Raw genomic sequence first — 19,180 nt, 5'->3', positions numbered from 1 at the left:
AGAAACTTAACTTGAGTGACATTTCCCTCCACCTCGGCCTCCTTCAGTTTTATGGTGGGGAGGGCGACCTTAGGCTTCAAGGAACTGAGCTATTCATCTCTGGAAATTGGGCTATGGAGAAGATGACTTCTTTGTTGTCAATCACTAGGACATTTGTGAACCGAGGGAGACTCCTGTCTTGCAGGATTGCTGTGATCTCTGCAAGTTAACTCTTTGTTTTTTATGAACATCTGGTCCCGGTGGCGCCACCGCCACCGCCTAAGCGCCCCGGTGGTAGAGGAGTAAGTTGCTTTTTCAGGTTGGAGCTAGTTCCTCTTATCTCGAGTCACGTACGCAGTAGGGCCTGTTAGCGATGCTCAGGAAAATGGCTTCCCGGCCTTCAGGATGGCCATTCTTATGCTCACCCACTCTTACAGCGCAAGGTGCCAGCTTTTGCTTTGCCAAGATGGCTGTACTTCTGACAGGGCTAGGCTCGAGGTGGGTACGGTCTTGTTTTTCTTGGCCTCCACACCCGGAGCTGGTTTCCGGGACTTGTTTCTAAGTCCCCTGGGGGAAGGGGATCAGGGACAGTCTAGGGGTTAAACAACAAAGTTCTTGTTTCACCTCCATGGAAGCCTCTGGCTCAAATAAAAAATATCAAATAGGGCCTTACAAGACCTCACTGGCAGCACTCCAGACTTAGATACTGGGTTGAGCCCTTGTTTCAACCAGTAACCAGTGTTTTCCTTTGGGTTTTGCATAGAAGTGCCTCTTCTTAACTGCCGGATTGCTAGATGAATGAGGCAGAGTCTATGATCCTTAACTCCACTTGCTGCACCTGTATTAACTCTTCTTTGGAAATAAGAACCCATAGAGATAGGGGCACCTGGCTGGCTCGGTCGGTAGAACACACGACGCTTGATCTCGGGGTTGTGAGTTCGAGCCCCGCACTGGGTGCAGAGATTCCTTTCTTTTTTTTTTTTTTTCTCCCCCCCCCCCCCCTCTAAAGATTGTATTGATTTATTTGGCAGACAGGGGTCATAAGTAGGCAGAGAGACACGCAGAGAGAGAGGAGGAAGCAGGCCCCCCGCGGAACGGAGAGCCCAATGTAGGGCTCGATCCCAGGACCCTGGGATCATGACCTCGGCCAAAGGCAGAGAACTTTAACCCACTGAGCCACCCAGGCGCCCCAAGGTGCAGAGATGACTTAATAAAAATCTTTAAAGACAGAAGAGGGGGGAGAGAAAGGAGAAGGAGTAGGGCCCCTGATAATAAAAGGCAAACACTAAGCTACTTGGCTAGAAGAAACCCTTAACCCTCCACAACCTTTGCCCCCTTCCCCAGCTGGGGGAGGGGCTCAGACTAATTTACTCATCTGTATTCTTTGATTGATTGATTGATTGATTGATTGATTTGACAGAGAGAGAGAGAGAGAGAGAGAGATCACCAATAGGCCGAGAGGCGGTGGGGCCGGGCGGGGGGGGGGGGGGGGGGGGCAGGCTCCCTACTGAGCAGAGAGCCCGATGTGGGGCTCGAACCCAGGACCCTGGGATCATGATCTGAGCCGAAGGTGGAGGCTTAACCCACTGAGCCACCCAGGTGCCCCTCACGTGTATTCTTGGATGCCCACCGATGCCAGGTCAATTTGAGAGAGAATGAGACTATTGGGTTAGACTCTACTGTTACTATTCCTTACAAGTGTACTTGGGGATAAAATCAATGATGCCATATGGTACCAAACCGTGTAGAGAAATATCCAAGCCCTCAGAGAGGGAACTCTCTCTGAGACCCCCACCATTGGCACTAGGGACCAAAAATTGCGATCTGCCCTGTCTCAGATCCTTCCATTCCAAAGCCTCCACTGCACCCTCATTCAGCTTGAAGCAGTTATAGAAGGCAGACCTCTGCCCCTGTTCCATAGCAATGGAATGAAGGATTGACCATGGGGAATGATAACAGGGGAAAACAGAGCATGTCTGACTCCCTGTTGTTTCTAGTCCCTTTTAACCTACAGGGGAAAAGCCTCTGTTGAGCCCGGCACATAGGCATGTTACCGCTAAGATGTACAGAAACTTCTTTACCATAAACCTACCTCCCCTGAGGAAATAAAAGAATAGCCACAGCATAACTTGACAGGGGTGGTGGGAGGGATGGATGGAAACCATGCCCCATAAGGTAAATGGGCTGATGCTGGCTGAAAGCTCCAAGCCTGTTTTTCAGAAAATTGGTTCCCCCTACTGAGCTACCGTCTCGTTTCAGGCCTTGCTACCAAATACCAGGCATCTCTGCAGAAGTCTGGACTGAAGGTCGACGGATGGGGCTGCAGCTTATCAACAAGCACGGCCCTGATACTCCTTACCTGAGAGAAGGAGCCTGAGACCCCGTTCCGGTTAGACCAGCTCTCACAGCATGCCCACAGCCCCTTCTCCTTCTCCTAAGGTAACCTCCTGACATAAGGGACTCAATGATCCTCCTTCTCAGGTCAAGTCTCCACCCCAAAGTAAACATGGGGATAGAGGGTCCATAGGATGTTTCCCCACTGTGCAGGCTCCATCGTTCCCCGTGAATAATCGTTCATGTCCCTGCCCTTTTTCTTTTGAAGTTTGATTGTTATTTAGTAAGTTAGTTGGTTATTTCAGAGAGAGAGAGAGAGAGAGAGAGAGAGCGCGCGAGAGCGCGAGCGAGCGCACACGCATGAACACACGAGTGGGGGGAGGGACAGAGGGAGAGGGAGAAGACTCCCCACTGAGCAGGGAGCCCCAGAGGGGCAGGGCTCAGTCTCAGTACCCTGAGATCATGACCTGAGCTGAAGGCAGACGCTTCATAGACTGCGGCGCCCCTCCATTCCTTTTTTTTTGGGGGGGGGGAGAACAACATGACATACTTTTATGTTTTAAAAAATTCCATTCATTCATTCATTTTCCATTATCTGTGGACCCAATGCAGGGCTTGAACTCATGATCCTGACTGAGATCAGATTCACAGTCCTGTGCTCTTTTGACTGAGCCAGCCAGGTGCTCCCTCCAGTGCATTTTTTTAAACAACCCAGGGATCAAGGCTCGGAGTGACCATTTGCCCAATGAGACCCACACTCACCCCTCTGTGCAGAGGTGCTATCTGTGGAGCTGGTTTATGGTTCCCCATCTTCCCTCCTTCTTTTAGTGGACAGAAAGTGGCGTGTGAAACAGCCAGTGGCTATGTGGAAATGAGACAGAGGGTTTCCCTTGGAAAGCAGGTGGGAGAGGGAGGACCGGTCGAGGGATAATCAATCAACTGTTCCCGTCGCCTTAGAGGAGTGGGCTTGCTCGGCCCTGTAACTCGGTGGATGAGTGAGAACTGTCCCCTGTCAGGCCACTCTTAAGCTCTTATCCCTTATCACTCCATGCCTGTGTTTGCCTTCTGACCCCTAAGACACCAGCGTCATCAGTCCATGCCTGTGTTTGGCCTCTCCGTCCTAAGACACCACCATCCTGTGTTTCCTGTCCCTCTCCGACTGACCCAGCCACACCATGCCACACCCTCCTACCTGCACCACCCCCCCCCCCCCTTGGAAGGCTTTCAGGTCAGACGTCATCCTCCACATCCATGATTCCCAAAGGGTTTACCGGCATTTCCTGGGTTAGGAAAAGGAGGGGACTCTTTTTGCCCCCAGATAAGGTCAGCTCTTGAGACACGCTCTGTCTCCTTCCCCCTTGCCTCCTCCCTCCCGAAGTTTGCAAGCCACAGCCTAAGGGTTGGGGGATTTGAAGCACGCCATTCAAAGGAGAGAAGCCCCAGGCTCTGACTTTAACAGAAAACTTTCTGCATTTGAATGAAACGATTTGATTGAATGAGGCCCATGAGAATGGATCACCCTGAACCTCCCTTCAGCGGTCCTCCCATCCCCCACGCCCCACCCCTGCCGTCTTCAGGTCGAATGGAGAGCAGTAGGCTGGGGGTGGGGATGGCGGGGGGGAGGGGGGGAGGGGGTGTGGCGGGCGTGGTGGTGGTGGTGGTGGTGGTGGTGGTGCTGTTCATCCTAAGTAGTGAACGAGGCCCCGGGTCCCTAGGAAAAAAGTCACGGTCGGGTACAGATGAGTTGGTCTCTCAGGCAAAGTGGTCCAACTGTGGGCAACAGTTCTGTGGATGAGGGGAGATTTTTTTCTGGGATCATGCTCACATAGACGTCCCCGGCTGAGAAGAGGGCAGGGGGAGCCCTGGTAGGGGGAGGCGGACCCAGATCCGGAGCTCTGGACTATAGCTACTGCCTGCCCCCGGGTTGGGGGGGGTGGGGGGGTGGGGGCTGAGGGTGGTGGGGTCCGCTCACGCTGACTCCTGCAGCTCAATTCATTCTGGGAACCTTCTATTTTTTTCTGCGGAGGTGCCAGGTGCTGCGACGGCCAAAGCTCAACTCTTCTCTTTGCCTAGTTCTTTTTTTTTTTTTTTTTTTTAAAGATTTTATTTATTTATTTGACAGAGAGAGATCACAAGCAGGCAGAGAGGCAGGCAGAGAGAGTGAGAGGGAAGCAGGCTCCCTGCCGAGCAGAGAGCCCGATGCGGGACTCGATCCCAGGATCCTGAAATCATGACCCGAGCCGAAGGCAGCGGCCCAAACCACTGAGCCACCCAGGCGCCCCATTTTTTTTTTTTTTTAATATTTTATTTATTTGACAGAGAGAAATCACAACTAGACAGAGAGGCAGGCAGAGAGAGAGAAGGAGGCAGGTTCCCCGCGGAGCAGAGAGCCTGATGCGGGGCTCGATCCCAGGACCCTGAGACCATGACCTGAGCCGAAGGCAGAGGCTTTAACCCACTGAGCCACCCAGGCGCCCCTCTTTGCCTAGTTCTTAAAAGGCCTGATTCTCCTGTCTTCCTGGTAGAGGGACCGAGCCACACCCTCCCATCCTGCCGGACACCCCGTGCAAATACTTCCACTTGAAGAGGGCTTTCACCTCGTTCCGAAAGTAAACAAACTACACCCACCCACACCCATCCCGTGGTCACCAATCCCTAAAACCAACCCACAGAAACCCAGCGGGTCTTCTGCAGCCCAAGGGTGCTTTAGAGAGTCACTCTCTTCAACACACCTTAGGCTCAAGGACGTGCTGCTGTCTCTCTTTCTCTGGCACAATTCCATCCAGGGATGAGCCTCGTACTGTATCGGCAAGATACAGTGCTCCTGGGAGCCGGGGACAGCAGACAACACTCACCGGATGATAGCACCCTACCTTTGGAATGACGTCCATACCTAAGCATGGTCTCTGGAAATCTTTGACATTGGCGTGCCTCTGCCGAGATCATTGCTTGGGACACTCCAGCCTCTAGAGCCGATCTTGTCTATGTTCCTCTGACCGTTACTTGCCCTTACTGTTCGCCTGATATTTTGCCTGATTGTTTATGGAGAGATTATATCCCTTCTGGCAAGAGCTGAATGTGAATCCTCTGCTCACCCCACCATGGAGAAGAATATGCACAGGCCCACACCCCTCTTCTCCTTCTCCACCATGTTGATGGAAAATGTGGGCCGCCCTCCCTCCGTCCTGTCAAAACCCAAACCTGAGATAAGGTTTAGATGTAAAGGAAACCAGAATACTGTGTTGAACTACAGACACTTCTTTTTTTTTTTTTTTTTTTTAGATTTTATTTACTTATTTGACAGACAGAGATCACAAGTAGGAAGAGAAGCAGGCAGAGAGAGAGAGGAGGAAGCAGGCTCCCTGTGAGCAGAGAGCCTGATGCGGGGCTCGACCCCAGGACCCTGGGATCTTGACCTGAGCCGAAGGCAGAGGCTTAACCCACTGAGCCACCCAGGCGCCCCAACTACAGACACTTCTAAAACGTAGCAGCAGGGGCGCCTGGGTGGCTCAGTGGTTTAGGCCACTGCCTTCGGCTCAGGTCATGATCTCAGGGTCCTGGGATCGAGTCCCGCATCGGGCTCTCTGCTCGGCAGGGAGCCTGCTTCCCTCTCACTCTCTCTGCTTGCCTCTCTGCCTACTTGTGATCTCTCTCTGTCAAATAAATAAATAAAATCTTAAAAAAAAATAAAATATTTAAAACGTAGCAGCAGCATCAGCAGCAGCAGCAGAAAACACACACCCCCCCCCCCCCAACTGCAGGTGCAAGGAGGGAGAGATAACTCTCCCCCCTTTCTCCCCTGAAGCATCCTCTGCCCATTCCCCTGGGAGATGTCTCCCCTATCGCAGAAGGGGGAGTGAGTGACATCCTTTTTTCTTTCTTTCTTTCTTTCTTTCTTTCTTTCTTTCTTTCTTTCTTTCTTCTTCTTCTTCTTCTTCTTCTTCTTCTTCTTCTTCTTCTTCTTTTTTGAGTGAGTGAGTGAGTGAGAGAGAGGGGGGGGGAACACACACACACACGCATGTATATATGTATATACGCACATATATGTATATGTGTACACACACGCACGCACACACATCTATTCTGGGCGTGCGGAAGCAGGGGGAGGGGCAGGGCAGGCAGAGGGAGAGGGAGAAGCAGGCTCCCCGCTGAGCAAGGAGCCTGAAGTGGGACTCGATCCCAGGAATGTGGGATCAGGACCTGAGCCAAAGGCAGCCGCTTACCCTTAAGGGACTAAGCCACCCAGATACCCTGTGAGGGACATTCTTATCTTCAAGGACAGGAAGTTGAGAATGAACATGAGAATTCTGGACAAACTGATCTTGTTTGTTTGTTTGTTTGTTTGTTTGTTTCTTTCTTTCTTTCCTCCAAAATCGTGTGTTCTTGTAGACTCCCCACACAGTGTAGTTACTCTGCCACAATCGCCTCTTCTTTTTTTTTTTTTTTTTTTTAAGATTTATTTATTTATTTGACAGAGAGAGAGATCACAAGTAGGCAGAGAGGCAGGCAGAGAGAGAGGAGGAAGCAGTCTCCCTGCAGAGCAGAGAGCCCGATGCGGGGCTCGATCCCAGGACCCTGAGATCATGACCTGAGCCGAAGGCAGCGGCTTAATCCACTGAGCCACCCAGGCGCCCCACAATCGCCTCTTCTTGTTCAACCCAATATACCAGCAACTAGGATTTGCTCCTTCTCAGGGTCTGGCTTTCCTCGGGAGGGCTTTTTCATGGGACACTTTTAGGAAACAAATTTGTAGGCTCCTTTTCCTGTTACTCTGTCTCATGTCAATGTCATCCTTAGGGTCTGCCACCAACCCTGAGGTCTTCCTTTCCAGCATCTTTGAATCCTCCCTCCTTCATGACCTCGTTCCTTCCGTGCACAGCCCTCCGCTCGGCTCCCGTGCCCCCCCCCCCCACCAAGGCCAGACATATGGGTGATGGCCTCTCCAAGCTAAACATACTCTTACTGTATGACACAGCAATCCTGCTCCTTGGTATGCATCGATGACCCAAACGAGTTGAAGATGGATGTCTGCACAGAAACCGACACGCAGACGTTCACGGCCCCTTCACTAGGAACGGCTTGAACCTGGAGGCAATCAAGAAGTCCCTCAGGAGGAGAATGGATCCAGAGACTGGGGTACATCCAGGCCACGAAAGAAATGGCTCTCGGGGCTTTGGAAAGAGATGAGCGAGCTCTGGGGAGCTATGGGGAGCCAGGTAGGGAAACTCCCGCGTGTCTTGCTGACTGAGAGAAGCCGGTCAGAAGAGAAGAGGTGAACCCACCTCACGGTTCCAACTCCATGTGACATGCTGAAGGAGGCCAAACGATGGAGAGGGTCACGAGATCAGTAGGCTGGAGAGCCGAGTATGAACTGTAGCAGACAGCATCATGGACGGACAGGTGTGGGCAGAGGGTTTCTCCCCCTCTTGGACCAGGTTTGGCTTCAAAGGAGTGCAGCCCAAATTGGAACCAAAGGAGGCAGGATGCTTCCCGAAAAATCTCAAGGAAAAGTACTGCAAGCAACAGGAATAGCTACTGGTCAGGCTCTGGAGGAAAGGGTGGAGAGATTCAGCCCGTTGGCCTGAAAGTTGGCGGTAACTGTCTTCTCCCAGAATATGGAGGCATCGGAGTAGTTCTAGATGACGTGGAGTATTTTCTTACTTAGGGACGGTGACATTCTGAGGAAATATAGAGACTGAAAAAAAATCATGATTGCGATGGCATCCCGTGAAACTACTCAGTCCACTGAAGTGGTGAAATCTTGCCCCGTGTGAGTAATTTCCATGGCAGGCAGGCGAAAGGGACAACAAAGATCCATCGGCTGCCAGGGGTTTTGGTGGGGGTGGAGGGTGTGGGGTGGGGGGGCGGGGGGGAGGGTGCAGGTGGGTGGGTAGGGTGACTAGGCAGAGCACAGAGGATTTTTAAGGCGGTGGAACCATTCAGAGAGCTACTGTGGTGGTGAGATACCTTTGTCGAAACCCACAGAAGGAGGGGTGCCTGGGTGGCTCAGTGAGTCAAGTCTCTGCCTTCGGCTCTGGTCATGACCTCCGGGTCCTGGGATCGAGCCCCGAATCGGGCTCTCTGCTTGGCGGGGAGCCTGCTTTCCCCTTTCTCTCTGCCTACTTGTGATCTGTCTGTCTGTCTGTCTGTCTGTCCGTCCGTCTCTCTCTCTCTCTCTCTCTCTCTCTCTGTCAAATAAATAAATAAAATCGTTATAAAAAGGAAAACAAAACCCCAGAGAATGGACAATGTTGGGCTCTGAGTGGGTGGGTGATGATGATGCCTCAGTGTGGATTCATCCCTTGTAAGCGATACACCAGGTTTGCCACGGATGGTCGGTTGGTCGGTAGGCTTCTGGGGGAGTGGGAAGCTCTCAGGGAGCAGGCCTGTGCCTCTGAGTGTTGGGGGGCGGGGCAGGGGCCAGTGAGCCGTGACCGATGGCAGAGCAGGTGCCCTGTGGGTACTGCCCGTATTCTCCAGTGAATTTGGCTGTGAACCCAAAACCACTCAGAATAAGTAAATAAGTAAGTAAGTAAGTGAATAAACAAATAAATACAAACAAAGGCCCATGAAACGTGCGTGCGCGCACGCGCGCACGCACACGCACACACGCACACACACACACACACACACACACACACACACACACACACGAAGGAACAAACCCCAAAACAGACAGACAGGCAGACCGGATGTGGAGCTGCCGGGGAAATGGCCAAGCAAGAATTGCAGAGATGGGTTTGGTGCAAAAGGGTGCTTTTCTTACAGCACGGGGACAGGACCTGTGGGCAGAAAGAGCCGTGCTGGGATTGTGAGGGGTCACTGGTGATACGGTTTCCAGTTAGTGGGGGTTAGGGATGAGGTCAGTCTCCAAGGAATGTGTGTATGGTGCGAGCAAGGTCTCCGAGACCTTGCGGGGCTCCCCGCTGTCAAGGTGAGGTGAGTCCCTCTTGTTTTAGCCAAGCGTGAGTCATGGGACCCTTTCGATGTGTGTCTGTGGACCCCGTGTTGGAAGAGGGATGTTAGCCTATCGTGGGCATGGGTGGCTGTCGGAGTAGTGAAGGGACACTGACTAGAGCGAATCCTCACGGGTAAAGCATGGAACGAAATCCTTGAGGGAGTTGTAGGGGTGTTCCACCCTCTATGTGTGTCAGGGATTCATCAGTGGGTTACAAGTGGTCAGGGGACCTCGCTGTTGCCTCCTTTCTCTTGCCTTGGCTCTCTTCATCTGGTCCGAGTGACATTCCAGGTGGACAATCTCCCTGCTGGGGTGGGGGTGTTTGGTCGTGGTGGTGGACACACATTCTCCTCTACCTGCTTAGGGTCTGTGGCTGGGCCTAGGATGGCGACCGACAGAAGAGGTTCCCTGGAGAAGGGCATCCAACCGTGGGTAGGTGTTTGCCTGCCCAGGGGCGCCTTCCCAAGGGCCTAAAGACGGGGACTCGAGGGGTGCCTGGGTGGTTCGGTAGGTTGGGCCTCCGCCTTCCACTCAGGTCATGATCTCCGGGTCCTGGGATCGAGCCCTGCATCGGGCTCTCTGCTCGATGGGGAGCTTGCTTCCCGCCCCCCCCCCCGGCCCCCCCTCTCTGCCTACTTGTGATCTCTCTGTCTCTCCAATAAGTCAATAAGATAAAATCTTAAAAAAAAGAAGAAAAGAAAAGAAAAGAAAAATGAAAGACAAGACAAGACAAGACAAGACAAGACAAGACAAGACAAGACAAGACAGGGACTCGATCCACGAAGAACGGACAAGACCAGGGGGTTTGGGCAAGGGGCAGGCAGGCCGTGGCAAAGACAGCCCCGGGAGGACGGGGGTGGGGGTGGGGTTGGGGGGGGGGGGGCCTGGTTGAAGAAGTTTCATCGACATGGACGGTTCAGACCCTAATTCTCTGGCTCCCCTCTCCTGTCTCTGGTGATGGAGGCTGGCTTTCTGCTTCCTGGTTCCTACAAGGAGTGGAATTTGAGATAACTGACGTGCCACAGTGGGCACCTTTTCGGGGTGACAGGTTCTGGTTTCCTTCAGGGCAGTCTGGGGAAGTGGCTCACGGGTGGGTCCTGGTTCCTCGGGAATCCCTCTCCCCATCCCTGGTCCCGCCAGCCATCGCTGGCTCCTCTCTTTCCGGCCATTCCCGGGGCTCCTCCGCAGCGGCAGGGTGCCTGGGCATAGGCTCCTGGGCCTGGGTGTTGAAAAGAAAATCGGAAGTTTCCCTGCCATTCGACCCTGGGCCCTGCAGAGTTTGTCCTTGCTACGGTTCTTCTGTCTTTCTTTTTCTTTTTCTTTTTTTTTTTTTAAGATTTATTTATTTATCTGACAGACAGAGATCACAAGCAGGCAGAGAGGCAGGCAGAGAGAGAGCAGGAAGCAGGCCTCCTGCTGAGCAGAGAGCCCGAGGTGGGGCTCGATCCCAGGACCCTGGGATCATGACCTGAGCCGAAGGCAGAGGCTTTAACCCACGGAGCCACCCAGGCGCCCCTTCTTCTGTCTTTTTAATCGCCTCTGGGATGATCAGGGATGGACTCCCTGCCTCTCAACCCCAGACTTCATGTCCCTTTGGAATTAGACATAAAACGGCCTCGCTGGTTTTCTGAGTCGGTGGCCTTGTCGTAGACACGACCTGCTCGAAGGGACCTGACCCTGAAAATCTTGGATTTCTTCCTTGCCCTTGGCTGTGTGGCAGACTTCCCATACGGAATGGATTGTACACCCCCCCACCCCCCCCACCCCCGTTCTCCTAGTGACCCTGATCCGACCTCTGGGAGCGTTTCCTCATTTTGTCTCTCTCTGAGCAACACCCTCTACCACTACCACCACCCCCCCCCCCCCCACCTCCCACTCCCGGCTGATCCCTCAGGCCTCTGTGTGTCCTTTGCCCTTGGGTCCCCTTCAGAGGGTGTTTCACAGAGTCTAGGGTTTTAATTTTGGTGACTTCCAACCCCTCCGTTTCTTTTTTTTACGGATCGCGCCTCAGGTGTCCAGTCTTAAACCCTCTTTGCCTGGCCCTAGATCCCCAGCTTTCCCCCTAGAATCCTCCCCCAACACACACACACACACACACACACACACACACACACACACACACACACGTGTGTTCCGGTGTTCTGTTTCCCATGGAAGTGTGAGATCCGTTTGGAGTTCACATTTGTAGGAGGGGTGAGATCTGCCTGTTTGGATGGAAGCTTTCCTCTTCCTCTTTCTTTCTTTCTTTCTTTCTTTCTTTTCCCTCCTTAAAAAAGAATGTTGTTGTTGTTGTTGTTGTGGTGGTGGTGGTGGTGGTGGTGGTAGGGAGGGAGGACGAAGGAAGGAAGGAGCGAAGGACCCGAAAGGAGGGTCAGGGAGAGGGAGGTGAGAAGCAGAGTCTCTGCTGAGTAGGGAGCCCCAGTGGATGGATGCGGGGCTCGATCCCAGGACCCAGAGATCATGACCTGAGCTAAAGGCAGAGACGTTTCACCGCCACTCAGGCACCCCAGTTGTCTTGTTTCTTTGCCTGCCTGCCTGCCTGCATGTTGGGTCTGTGGATGTCTGATGACTGACTGTCCTCTGATTTCGTGGGGAGGTGGGCCATGTTTCCTCCTTTGAACGGCCTTTGCGCTTGGGCATATCTCTTTCGGTATCTGTTCCGTGCCATCGATTCATCGACCGACCGACCGTGTCTGTCTGTCTGCCAACATCGCAGGGTCTCCATGGCCTCTGCAAAGAAAGCATTCGACCAGGGGCGACTTTATTTCCGATTTTTGCTTTGTTTTCCTTTGTTGTGTTTGACAGACATCGCCATAGCGGTTCAAATTTCTTGGGCGTGTCAGCTCTGTACACCCACCCAGGGTGGCCCTGGAACTCAGGACCCCCACAGATCAAGAGTTGCCTTCCTTGGGGGTCCTCCGGACCGAGCCAGCTAGGTGCCCTGAAAGACGTGTCCTTGAAACACAGGTGTGAAGTCTGCGCCCATGAACTTTGCACTGGGAAACCTTATTTGGATCGTCACACTCTTGGGGAAATACTGCTGAAAGAACGTCGTGTAGCCAACGATGGAGGAACCGACTTGGGAGGAAAACCTTCTTTTCCAGGTTCTGCTGTTTGGTCAATTCTCTCGACTCAATAGGGGCCCAGCCTTCAGAGTCACAGTATTTGCTTGATGTCTCTCTTGTCTGCGTTTTCCTCGTGTACTTTTATAGTGAGTGCTCCGGATGGATGGTTGACAGAGAACAGTTTACATCCCGGGGCATGTGTGTGTGTGTGTGTGTGTGTGTGTGTGTGTGTGTGTGTGTGAGAGAGAGAGAGAGAGAGAGAGAGAGAGAGAGAGAGAGGGAGGGAGAGGTGTGTGTGTGGGGGGGGGGCACGGCGGGGGTGAGATGGGTAGGGATTGTTGCAAAGTGGGATCAGGGATTCACGGAGGTGAGAAGGCGGCAAAGAGAAAGGCTTGGAAAGGAAGCCATGAAAAAGCCCATGTTCAAATGGTGAAGTTTCATGGGAGAAGAGTTACCTCTAATCAAAGGCATTCTTGCTGGACAGTAGCTTCTGCCCTCTCCGCTGGGGGATAGGAGGGCCAAGGTTTTGAAAGGTTCCTCCTGGGCTTTTGTAAAGCACAAAAGCGCCAGAGCACCTAGACAGGATGCTGCTGCTCTGTTGCCCTCTAGTGTCCTCTCCCCCTGCCACCGCTGTTTCTGTTTTCCTCTGACCCCACTTCCTGCCCAGGGGTGTTTATCTTGGATAGATAATGCTGCTGCTGCTGCTGCTGCTGCGCGCGCGCGTGCGTGCGTGCGTGCGTGCGTGTGTGTGTGTGTGTGTGTGTGTGTCTTCAAGGTTTTATATTTTTAGGTAATCTCTCCACCCATCCATCCAGCGTGGTGCTGGAACTCAGGACCCCCCCCCCCCCCCCGCAGGTCAAGAGTCGCAGTCGTGTGGTCCTCAGAGGGAGCCAGTCAGGCGCCCCGAGATACGTGTACTTGAAAATCCAGCAAACAAAGAAAAGAACCAACGAATAAAGTTTTTTGTTTTTTGTTTTTTTTTCCTTCACAGGCCGGGGGAAGTTCTACGCCTTGTCCCCCCCCCCCGCCACACATCAGGGGATAGTTAGTTCATCATCAATATTTACCTCTTCTCAAGCACCGGCCCCTCCCCTCCCCGCCCCGCCCCGCCCCGCCCCGCCCCGCCGCCGTGTCCTAGAGTTGGACCGCGCGGCTGTTCCGGAACTGGATTTCTTCAGTGAATGGCTATTTTAACTCTCTCTCTCTCTCTCTCTCTCTCTCTCTCTCTCTCTCTCTCTCCCTCCCTGTTTTTTTTTTTTTTTTCTTCAAGATTTTATTTGTTTGACAGAGAGAGGTCACAAGTAGGCAGAGAGACAGACAGAGAGAGAGGGGGAAGCAGGCTTCCCGCTGAGCAGAGAGTCTGATGTGGGGCTCGATCCCAGGACCCTGAGACCATGACCTGAGCTGAAGGCAGAGGCTTCACCCCCTGAGCCACCCAGGCACCCCTATTTTAACTCTCTTCCTCCCCATTCCGTGCCGCCTCCCTGCCGTCCCACCCCCCCTCCACTGCCCCCCACCCCCGCCCCGGGGTTTATTCCGCTTTTGGTCACGGATGCCACGACCCTGCCTTGGCACCGATGTTCCCCACAGCTGTTTGTTGTCCTTAGACATCATCGTGGTACGGGCAGAGACAGGTTCAGTGAGCACCTTTCTGGGGGTGTGTGTCAGTCACCCCCTTTCCGTCCTCCCGAGGTGTCATCGTTGGCTTCAGAGTAGACCTCCTGCCCTTGAAATGCTAGGAAAAAAACGGTTCATCCGTTGTTGGTTTAGGAGTGCGCGCGTGTGGGATGCCTGGGGGGGGGGGGGGGGCCTCAGTAGATGAAGCCTCTGCCTTCAGCTCAGGTCACGATCTCAGGGTCTTGGGATCGAGTCCCGCATCGGGCTCTCTGCTGGACAGGGAGGCTACTTCCTCCTCTCTGTCTCTCTGCCTGCTCGTGATCTCTGTCTGTCAAATAAATAAATAAAATCTTCAACAACAACAACAACAACAACAACAACAACAACAACAACAACAACAACAACAACATTAAAGGAGTACTCGCGTGGGTCTCGGTTTTACAGTCCCTGCCCGGGGACATTTGTCTAAGTCCTCCCGGAGGCCCGGGCGCCCGCTTGCTCACATGCCACAGTGGGAAGCTGGTGCCTCCAGGCCTGCCGGGCCGCCGGGGGTGGGGGTGGGGTGGGGTGGGTGGGTGGGTGTGTGTGTGTGTGTGTGTGTGTGTGTGTGTGTGTGTGTGTCCCCCGTGGCGAATCGGGCCCCCCCCTTCCGGCGGCAGCGGCCCGGACGCGTTCCCCAAGTCTCCCCTGGGCGAGCTGGAGTCGCGCCGTGCCTGCCGTGAGCTGCCGAGGCTGACGCCCCGGGGCCGCGCGCCCCTCCGAAGTGGGCCGGGAGGGGATCGGGCGGCCTGGCGGCCGGCCTCGCGACTGTCACTGGCCCTGCGTTCCGGATCTGCCTCGGTGTCTTTCGTGGCGGTTGTCTGGCGGCACCTGGCGGCCGCTTTTATATAGCGTCTCCCCGCCGGAACGTGGGCGATGTCGGCAAGGGATGGCATTTGGCCGCGGTCCCCAAGCTGGAGTTCCGGGAGGCCGGCGACACTAGAGCGATCGTCCCCGCGGTCTCTGGGGCGTCGGCGCGCGATCGGCTCGCGGGAGATTGAAACCCCAGGTATATGGGGGAGCAGCGGCGCCGCCCCCGCCGTCGCCGCCTTCTCCTCCTCCTGGCTCTCGCGGAGGGGTGTTGGGGGCTTCCTGGAGGGGTCGACCAGCACCCGCCGGTGCCCCCTCCTCCGCCCGCCTGCCCGCCGGCGTGGGAATGGGAGACAGTGTGTGCGTGCGGTGCGAGGACGCCGTTCGGCCTGTGGCTCTGGTCGTTCATCGGGCCTTCCGTGTCCCACGTGTCCCTTGTGTCCCGTGTCACACTCGGGCGGTTGGGGACCGGCCCGAGCCTCGCCGGGAAGCCGGTGGATGGCGCGAGGGGTCCGTCCGCGGGCACGCGTGGGGTCCTGGTCGTCGCCCCCGATTTTCTCACCAAGTTTTCCGAGGCCCGCTGCGTAAGGTGGGGACCGGCTCGGACCGGCTCGGACCGGGCCGGGCCGGCCGTGCGGGCGGCGCCACGCCGCGAGGGGAGGCACGGGCCGCGATGTCCATGGAGGTCGGGCCATCAGGGGGCGCCTCCGCGGGTCCGCCCCCTCTCCCAGTCCCAGCCCGGGAGCCGGCGACCGCTCGGACCGGCTCGGACCGGCTCGGACCGGCTCGGACCGGGCCGTGGCGGCCGTGCGGCGCCACGCGGCGAGTGGAGGCACGGGCCGCGAGGGAGAGGGAGAGGGAGAAGGAGGCGAGGGCCGGCAGGTCCCTCCGCAGAACTTGATTTTTTTTTGAGGGCCGGCAGGTCCCTCCGCAGAACTTGATGATTTTTTTTTTGAGGGCCGGCAGGTCCCCTCCGCAGAACTTGATTTTTTTTGAGGGCCGGCAGGTCCCTCCGCAGAACTTGATTTTTTTTTTGAGGGCCGGCAGGTCCCTCCGCAGAACTTGATTTTTTTTTGAGGGCCGGCAGGTCCCTCCGCAGAACTTGATTTTTTTTTTGAGGGCCGGCAGGTCCCTCCGCAGAACTTGATTTTTTTTGAGGGCCGGCGGGTCCCTCCGCAGAACTTGATTTTTTTTTGAGGGCCGGCAGGTCCCCTCCGCAGAACTTGATTTTTTTTTTGAGGGCCGGCGGGTCCCTCCGCAGAACTTGATTTTTTTTGAGGGCCGGCGGGTCCCTCCGCAGAACTTGATTTTTTTTTGAGGGCCGGCAGGTCCCCTCCGCAGAACTTGATTTTTTTTTTGAGGGCCGGCAGGTCCCTCCGCAGAACTTGATTTTTTTTTGAGGGCCGGCAGGTCCCCTCCGCAGAACTTGATTTTTTTTTTGAGGGCCGGCAGGTCCCCTCCGCAGAACTTGATTTTTTTTTTTTGAGGGCCGGCGGGTCCCTCCGCAGAACTTGATTTTTTTTGAGGGCCGGCGGGTCCCTCCGCAGAACTTGATTTTTTTTTGAGGGCCGGCGGGTCCCTCCGCAGAACTTGATTTTTTTTTTTGAGGGCCGGCGGGTCCCCTCCGCAGAACTTGATTTTTTTTGAGGGCCGGCGGGTCCCTCCGCAGAACTTGATTTTTTTTTGAGGGCCGGCGGGTCCCTCCGCAGAACTTGATTTTTTTTTTTGAGGGCCGGCGGGTCCCCTCCGCAGAACTTGATTTTTTTTGAGGGCCGGCGGGTCCCTCCGCAGAACTTGATTTTTTTTCTAAGTCCCGACTTGGGGAGACGACAGGCGGACCAGGGGAGGAGCTACCCGGCCAGGCCCGGGCGGCTCCACCTCCCTCGAGTCCGTGGTCGGTCCCGGCTGCCCGCTCCCCCACGCTCCAGGGGGTCGACCAGATGGCCCTGGGGGTTCCGTGGGGCGCCCCCCCCCCCCCCGCTCTTTGCAGGGTAATGGAGCAGTGTTTGGGGCCAGTGGCCGGGCCACGGTCCCACGAGGTCCCGGTGACCCGTGGCTAGGCCCCGCCAGATGGCGTAGCTATTTTGTCCCCGGAAAGGAGCAGGTTTTGTTGCCAGGTAGGTGCTGACACGCTGTTTGAGTGACTCGCCTTAGCGATGTGGGCCTCTGGGTGCGTGCGGGGCTCTGGGCTTGGCCGTGGTGCCAAATCCGGCTCGGCCCTCGCTCGTTGGAGCCGTCCGCGTGGGCCTGTGCGCCGGCTCTCGTGCCCCCAGCTGGTCCCGGGCTGTGGTGCCACCTCTGGTCTCCAGCACCCGAGGGCGGCGTGGGCAAGTGGCGTGGGTCCTTTATCCCGTTCACTCCACGCTGTGGGCGCCCGGCTGCGGCCGTGGTAACCCCCGCTCCGTTCCGCAAGGCTCCGTGCCACGTGTCAGGCGTTCTCCTTGGGTTGCCCGGCTGCTCTTGCCCTGGGCTCGAGGGGTGCCGGCGAGGCTGAAAGCAGGTCCCTCTGGTCGGTTGTCGTCGCCAGGCGTTTCCCCCCTTGGGTTCCTCCTTGGGCACGTTTTCGCTGATCGATGTGGTGATGTCGCGTTCTCCCGGGCCGGGTCTAAGCCGCGTCAGACGAGGGACGGACATTCATGGCGAATGGGACCGCTCTTCTCGTTCTGCCCGTGGGCCCCTCGCTCCTCCTCCTCCTCTGCCACCCGCTGCCGTGGGGGGGTGTTGAGGGGAGGGTGCGGGGGGGTTTGTGGGCTCCGGCCCGACTCTGCTTTCCCACGGTTCTCGCCTCAGGGCGCCCGTGGGTGTGGGGTCCAGCTGACGCAGCGGACACTCTCGCTTGCCGCTCTCGGCTCCTTCACGCGGGGTGAGCCGCCCTCCCTGTGTCGGGGAGGGCCATCCCGAGGCCGCGCTGCTCACCGCCCGGGCGTGCTGAGCGCGTGGCGCCTGGCCCTCTGTGGTGCCCCTGGAGCGCTCCAGGTTGTCTCAGGTGCCTGAGGCCGAGCGGTGGCGTCGTTTCCCGTTCCCAGCGACCCCCTCGGGCTGCCGCTGTCGGTGGTGTGTCCGGAGAGCGGGTGGTGGAAGTCGGTAAGGGAGGCCCACCCGCCCCCCTCTGTGGGGGTGCGGGCACCTCGTCGTCCTCTGGTGCGCGTCGTGCCAGGGCGGTGTGTGTGGACAGGACTTGGTGGGGCGTGTGAGTGACCGCGCCGGGCCGAGCCAGCGCTGCGGCGCCTGGCCAGCCGAGGGCTGCTGCTTCTCTTTGCCCGGCATGCCGTGCCCGTCTCCGCTCCTCTCGTGGCCTCGGTGTGGAGGCCTGAGGTCCCTTCCGGGCGGGGATGGGAGCATGGCGTGCGTAGAAGAGGCAAAGGCGGTCCCCTCGTGGGGCTCTGGCCGCGGGTGCTCAGGATTGTCCTGGGCCTGTCCCTTGCCGCAGACCCACCCCCGCCCCCTCCCAGGCCCTGGAGGCCTTTGGGACGGCGTTTCCTTGGGCGGAGCCCGGTCAGGGGGACGAATGGGTGGGGGCGATGCGCCCTCGGTGAGAAAGCCTTCTCTAGCGATCCGAGAGGGTGCCTTGGGGTACCGGAACCCCCAGCCGCCGCCCCTCCTCTGCGCGTCGTGGCCACCGATGCGGGGTGACTACCGTCGCGTGTTGGGCAGAGCCCCCTCTCCGCGAGGGGTCTGCCGGCCCCGCGGTGGGGCCGAGCGTCGCTCTCTTGCCTACCGCGGCCTGCGCCTCCCCCCTCCGAGTCGGGGGAGGATCCCGCCGGGCCTGGCCGGCGTCTGGCGCGTGGGGCTCCCGCGTGCGTGCGAGTGCGAGAGCGTGCGCGCGCGCGGCCGCTCCCCCGCGGCGTGCGTCTCCTTGCTCTGCGCCGTGCGAGCGGCTGTCTGCCGCCCGCTCCCGTGCCGAGTCGCCGCCGGGGGTGACGTGCGGGCACGGGTCGGGCCGCTCTCGCCTGGGGGCGCTTCCCCCGGGTCGTGGCTCCGGGATGGAGCAGACGGACGGATGGAGGTTCAGACGGGCCCCCGCGCGGCGGGGGTCGCGTTGGGGCCCGGTTCTTGGCGGGGGAAGGTGCGCCAAGGGTGCTGAGGCCGGCCGGCGTCCCCGGGCGTCGCGGGACCGCTCTCGTGCTGGTGGCGGTGGGATCCCGTGCACGTTTACCTGGCGGCCCGGCTCGCGCCTTCGTTGGTGCGCCCTTCCCCCCCCCCGGAACCGCTCCCCACGCGCTGCCGGCCGTCGCCCGCTGTGCGCCCCCTCCCCGTCGCCGCCGACCTTTCCCCCCTACCTTGTCCCCGGCTCGCCTGGACGGCTTTGAAGGCGCGCTGTGCTCTCGATCCATTCCCTCGGGACCGAAACCGGCCTCGCCGCTGTTGGGTGTTGTCC

The sequence above is a fragment of the Meles meles genome, unplaced genomic scaffold (genome assembly GCF_922984935.1).
Source record: "Meles meles unplaced genomic scaffold, mMelMel3.1 paternal haplotype, whole genome shotgun sequence".
Taxonomy (NCBI): Eukaryota; Metazoa; Chordata; class Mammalia; order Carnivora; family Mustelidae; genus Meles; species Meles meles.
The sequence above is the reverse complement of the archived record's forward strand: the minus strand, read 5'-3'. Positions refer to the sequence as shown.